The sequence below is a fragment of the Haemaphysalis longicornis genome, unplaced genomic scaffold (assembly GCF_048455015.1).
Source record: "Haemaphysalis longicornis isolate Haplotype H1 unplaced genomic scaffold, Haemaphysalis longicornis Haplotype H1 scaffold_11, whole genome shotgun sequence".
NCBI lineage: Eukaryota > Metazoa > Arthropoda > Arachnida > Ixodida > Ixodidae > Haemaphysalis > Haemaphysalis longicornis.
In genome coordinates, this window is record NW_027526214.1 from 94,009,288 (window position 1) to 94,015,748 (window position 6,461).

The 6,461-nt window shown below is 46.6% G+C and overlaps 1 non-coding gene across 1 annotated transcript; it reads left to right on the forward strand.

The window, feature by feature from the left end:
- The first annotated feature begins 5,850 nt into the window (after window positions 1–5,850).
- Trnat-cgu (transfer RNA threonine (anticodon CGU)) lies at window positions 5,851–5,922 on the forward strand. Its single transcript has one exon. It is a non-coding gene; the product is annotated as a tRNA-Thr (tRNA).
- Window positions 5,923–6,461: the final 539 nt, after the last annotated feature.

Genomic DNA, 6,461 nt, shown 5'->3' on the forward strand with positions numbered 1-6,461 from the left:
TGTAGTCAGAGTGGTGCTGGCCACCACCCTCAAGTGTCAGATACACTTCTAGTAAATATAAATAGCACAGAAAGTGAAGAACACAGTCGCACAGATAGCCGTATTGGTAAGGCATTCGACATGTAATCGAAAGGCGTGGGTTCGGTCACCACTCTGGGCGCGTGTTTTTCTTTCTCCCTTTCTTCTGTACATTTAAAAAAATGTTTACTTCATTACCCAAAGTAAAAAGACAAGAGCCTAACCACACCCCTATGCTTCCTTTGGCATTGTACACTGCTGACCTATCTTTCTGTATTTCCTCAACGAGCCCCTAATTTCCTTACTATATTATTCTTCGAAAGCATAGCGAGGGTCTCGGTTCAGGCAGCCTTGATGCCTAGGTACATAAGAGGGCTTCCCGCGAGTTACCCGCTCATGACAGGCTGTAGACCTTGGAGTCACACCCCGGGGGTTGAAAAGAAGGTTCCCTTTTCCACGTGTAGTCAGAGTGGCGCTGGCCACCACCCTCAAGTGTCAGATACACTTCTAGTAAATATAAATAGCCCAGAAAGTGAAGGAGAACACAGTCGCCCAGATAGCCGTATTGGTAAGGCATTCGACATGTAATCGAATGGCGTGGGTTCGGTCACCACTCTGGGCACGTGTTTTTGTTTCTTTCTTTCTTCTCTAGATTTAAAAAAAATGTTTACTTCATTCCCCGTAGAAAAAAAGAAAAGAGCCTAACCACACCCCTATGCCTCCTTTGGCATTGTAGACTGCTGACCTATCTTTCTGTATTTCCTCAACGAGCCCCTCAATTTCTTACTATATTATTCTGCGAAAGGCTTGCGAGGGTCTCGGTTCAGGCAGCCTTTGTGCCTAGGTACATAAGAGGGCTTCCCGCCAGTTTCCCGCTGATGACAGGCTGTAGACCTTGGAGTCACGCCCCAGGGGTTGAAAAGAAGGTCCCCTTCTCCCCGTGTAGTCGGAGTGGCGCTGGCCACCACCCTCAAGTGTCAGATACACTTCTAGTAATAAATATCCCAGAAAGTGAAGGAGAACACAATCGCCCAGATATCCGAATTGGTAAGGCATTCGACATGTAATCGAAAGGCGGGGGTTCGGCCCCGCTCTGGGCGCGTGTTTTTCTTTCTTTCTTTCTTCTGTAGATTTAAAAAAAATGTTTACTTCATTAACCGTAGTAAAAAAGAAAAGAGGCTAACCAAACCCCCATGCCTCCTTTGGCATTGTAGACTGCTGACCTATCTTTCTGTATTTCCTCAACGAGCCCCTAATTTCCTTACTATATTATTCTTCGAAAGCATAGCGAGGGTCTCGGTTCAGGCAGCCTTGATGCCTAGGTACATAAGAGGGCTTCCCGCCAGTTACCCGCTCATGACAGGCTGTAGACGTTGGAGTCACGCCCCAAGGGTTGAAAAGAATTTCCCCTTCTCCCCGTGTAGTCAGAGTGGCGCTGGCCACCACCTTAAAGTGTCAGATACACTTCTAGTAAATATAAATAGACGAGAAAGTGAAGGAGAACACAGTCGCCCAGATAGCCGAATTGGTAAGGCATTCGACATGTAATCGACAGGAGTGGGTTCGGTCCCCACTCTGGGCTTGTGTTTTCCTTTCTTTCTTTCTTCTGTAGATTTAAAAAAATGTTTACTTCATTATACGTAGTAAAAAAGAAAAGAGAGTAACCACACCCCTATGCCTCCTTTGGTATTGTAGACTGCTGACCTATCTTTTTGTATTTCCTCAACAAGCCCCTCATTTCCTTACTATATTATTCTGCGAAAGCCTAGCGAGGGTCTCGGTTCGGGCAGCCTTGATGCCTAGGTACATAAGAGGGCTTCCCGCAAGTTACCCGCTCATGACAGGCTGTAGACCTTGGAGTCACACCCCGGGGGTTGAAATGAAGGTTCCCTTCTCCCCGTGTAGTCAGAGTGGTGCTGGCCACCACCCTCAAGTGTCAGATACACTTCTAGTAAATATAAATACCCCAGAAAGTGAAGGAGAACACAGTCGCCCAGATAGCCGTATTGGTAAGGCATTCGACATGTAATCGAAAGGCGTGGGTTCGGTCCCCACTCTGGGCGCGTTTTTCTTTCTTTCTTTCTTCTGTAGATTTAAAAAAAATGTGTACTTCATTAACCGTAGTAAAAAAGAAAAGAGCCTAACCAAACCCCTACCCTCCTTTGGCATTGTAGACTGCTGACCTATCTTTCTGTATTTCCTCAACGAGCCCCTCATTTCCTTACTCTATTATTCTGCGAAAGCCTAGTGAGGGTCTTGGTTCAGGCTGCCTTGATGCCTAGGTACATAAGAGGGCTGCCCGCCAGTTACCCGCTCATGACCGGCTGTAGACGTTGGAGTCACGCCCCGGGGGTTGAAGAGAAGGTCCCCTTCTCCTCATGTAGTCAGAGTGGCACTGGCCACCACCCTCAAGTGTCAGATACACTTCTAGTAAGTATAAATAGCCCAGAAAGTGAAAGAGAACACAGTCACCCAGATAGCCGAATTGGTAAGGCATTCGACATGTAATCGAAAGGCGGGGGTTCGGCCCCACTCTGGGCGCGTGTTTTTCTTTCTTTCTTTCTTCTGTAGATTTAAAAAAAATGTTTACTTCATTAACCGTAGTAAAAAAGAAAAGAGGCTAACCAAACCCCCATGCCTCCTTTGGCATTCTAGACTGCTGACCTATCTTTCTGTATTTCCTCAACGAGCCCCTAATTTCCTTACTATATTATTCTTCGAAAGCATAGCGAGGGTCTCGGTTCAGGCAGCCTTGATGCCTAGGTACATAAGAGGGCTTCCCGCCAGTTACCCGCTCATGACAGGCTGTAGACGTTGGAGTCACGCCCCAAGGGTTGAAAAGAATTTCCCCTTCCCCCCGTGTAGTCAGAGTGGCGCTGGCCACCACCTTAAAGTGTCAGATACACTTCTAGTAAATATAAATAGACGAGAAAGTGAAGGAGAACACAGTCGCCCAGATAGCCGAATTGGTAAGGCATTCGACATGTAATCGACAGGAGTGGGTTCGGTCCCCACTCTGGGCTTGTGTTTTCCTTTCTTTCTTTCTTCTGTAGATTTAAAAAAATGTTTACTTCATTATACGTAGTAAAAAAGAAAAGAGAGTAACCACACCCCTATGCCTCCTTTGGCATTGTAGACTGCTGACCTATCTTTTTGTATTTCCTCAACAAGCCCCTCATTTCCTTACTATATTATTCTGCGAAAGCCTAGCGAGGGTCTCGGTTCAGGCAGCCTTGATGCCTAGGTACATAACAGGGCTTCCCGCCAGTTACCCGCTCATGACAGGCTGTAGACCTTGGAGTCACACCCCGGGGGTTGAAAAGAAGGTTCCCTTCTCCCCGTGTAGTCAGAGTGGTGCTGGCCACCACCCTCAAGTGTCAGATACACTTCTAGTAAATATAAATAGCCCAGAAAGTGAAGGAGAACACAGTCGCCCAGATAGCCGTATTGGTAAGGCATTCGACATGTAATCGAAAGGCGTGGGTTCGGTCACCACTCTGGGTGCGCGTTTTTCTTTCTTCCTTTCTTCTGTACATTAAAAAAAATGTTTACTTCATTAACCATAGTAAAAAGACAAGAGCCTAACCACACCCCTATGCTTCCTTTGGCATTGTACACTGCTGACCTATCTTTCTGTATTTCCTCAACGAGCCCCTAATTTCCTTGCTATATTATTCTTCGAAAGCATAGCGAGGGTCTCGGTTCAGGCAGCCTTGATGCCTAGGTACATAAGAGGGCTTCCCGCCAGTTACCCACTCATGACAGGCTGTAGACCTTGGAGTCACACCCCGGGGGTTTAAAAGAAGGTTCCCTTTTCCACGTGTAGTCAGAGTGGTGCTGGCCACCACCCTCAAGTGTCAGATACACTTCTAGTAAATATAAATAGCACAGAAAGTGAAGGAGAACACAGTGCCCAGATAGCCGTATTGGTAAGGCATTCGACATGTAATCGAAAGGCGTGGGTTCGGTCACCACTCTGGGCGCGTGTTTTTCTTTCTCCCTTTCTTCTGTACATTTAAAAAAAATGTTTACTTCATTAACCATAGTAAAAAGACAAGAGCCTAACCACACCCCTATGCTTCCTTTCGCATTGTACACTGCTGACCTATCTTTCTGTATTTCCTCAACGAGCCCCTAATTTCCTTACTATATTATTCTTCGAAAGCATAGCGAGGGTCTCGGTTCAGGCAGCCTTGATGCCTAGGTACATAAGAGGGCTTCCCGCGAGTTACCCGCTCATGACAGGCTGTAGACCTTGGAGTCACACCCCGGGGGTTGAAAAGAAGGTCCCCTTCTCCCCGTATAGTTAGACTGGCGCTGGCCACCACCCTCAAGTGTGAGATACGATTCTAATAAATATAAATAGCCCAGAAAGTGAAGGAGAACACAGTCGCCCAGATAGCAATATTGGTAAGGCATTCGACATGTAATCGAAAGGCGGGGGTTCGGCCCCACTCTGGGCGCGTGTTTTTCTTTCTTTCTTTCTTCTGTAGATTTAAAAAAAATGTTTACTTCATTAACCGTAGTAAAAAAGAAAAGAGGCTAACCAAACCCCCATGCCTCCTTTGGCATTCTAGACTGCTGACCTATCTTTCTGTATTTCCTCAACGAGCCCCTAATTTCCTTACTATATTATTCTTCGAAAGCATAGCGAGGGTCTCGGTTCAGGCAGCCTTGATGCCTAGGTACATAAGAGGGCTTCCCGCCAGTTACCCGCTTATGACAGGCTGTAGACGTTGGAGTCACGCCCCAAGGGTTGAAAAGAATTTCCCCTTCCCCCCGTGTAGTCAGAGTGGCGCTGGCCACCACCTTAAAGTGTCAGATACACTTCTAGTAAATATAAATAGACGAGAAAGTGAAGGAGAACACAGTCGCCCAGATAGCCGAATTGGTAAGGCATTCGACATGTAATCGACAGAAGTGGGTTCGGTCCCCACTCTGGGCTTGTGTTTTCCTTTCTTTCTTTCTTCTGTAGATTTAAAAAAATGTTTACTTCATTATACGTAGTAAAAAAGAAAAGAGAGTAACCACACCCCTATGCCTCCTTTGGCATTGTAGACTGCTGACCTATCTTTTTGTATTTCCTCAACAAGCCCCTCATTTCCTTACTATATTATTCTGCGAAAGCCTAGCGAGGGTCTCGGTTCAGGCAGCCTTGATGCCTAGGTACATAAGAGGGCTTCCCGCCAGTTACCCGCTCATGACAGGCTGTAGACCTTGGAGTCACACCCCGGGGGTTGAAAAGAAGGTTCCCTTCTCCCCGTGTAGTCAGAGTGGTGCTGGCCACCACCCTCAAGTGTCAGATACACTTCTAGTAAATATAAATAGCCCAGAAAGTGAAGGAGAACACAGTCGCCCAGATAGCCGTATTGGTAAGGCATTCGACATGTAATCGAAAGGCGTGGGTTCGGTCACCACCCTGGGTGCGCGTTTTTCTTTCTTCCTTTCTTCTGTACATTAAAAAAATGTTTACTTCATTACCCTAGTAAAAAGACAAGAGCCTAACCACACCCCTATGCTTCCTTTGGCATTGTACACTGCTGACCTATCTTTCTGTATTTCCTCAACGAGCCCCTAATTTCCTTGCTATATTATTCTTCGAAAGCATAGCGAGGGTCTCGGTTCAGGCAGCCTTGATGCCTAGGTACATAAGAGGGCTTCCCGCCAGTTACCCACTCATGACAGGCTGTAGACCTTGGAGTCACGCCCCAGGGGTTGAAAAGAAGGTCCCCTTCTCCCCGTGTAGTCGGAGTGGCGCTGGCCACCACCCTCAAGTGTCAGATACACTTCTAGTAAATATAAATAGCCCAGAAAGTGAAGGAGAACACAGTCGCCCAGATATCCGAATTGGTAAGGCATTCGACACGTAATCGAAAGGCGTGGGTTCGGTCCCCACTCTGGGTGCATGGTTTTCTTTCTTTCTTTCTTCTGTAGATTTAAAAAAATGTTTAGTTCAGTAACCGTAGTAAAAAAGAAAAGAGCCTAACCACACCCCTATGCTTCCTTTGGCATTGTACGCTGCTGACCTATCTTTCTGTATTTCCTCAACGAGCCCCTAATTTCCTTACTATATTATTCTTCGAAAGCATAGCGAGGGTCTCGGTTCAGGCAGCCTTGATGCCTAGGTACATAAGAGGGCTTCCCGCCAGTTACCCGCCATTGACAGGCTGTAGACCTTGGAGTCACACCCCGGGGGTTGAAAAGAAGGTCCCCTTCTCCCCGTGTAGTTAGAGTGGCGCTGGCCACCACCCTCAAGTGTGAGATACAATTCTAATAAATATAAATAGCCCAGAAAGTGAAGGAGAACACAGTCGCCCAGATAGCAATATTGGTAAGGCATTCGACATGTAATCGAAAGGCATGGGTTCGGTCACCACTCTGGGCGCGTGTTTTTCTTTCTTCCTTTCTTCTGTACATTTAAAAAAATGTTTACTTCATTAACC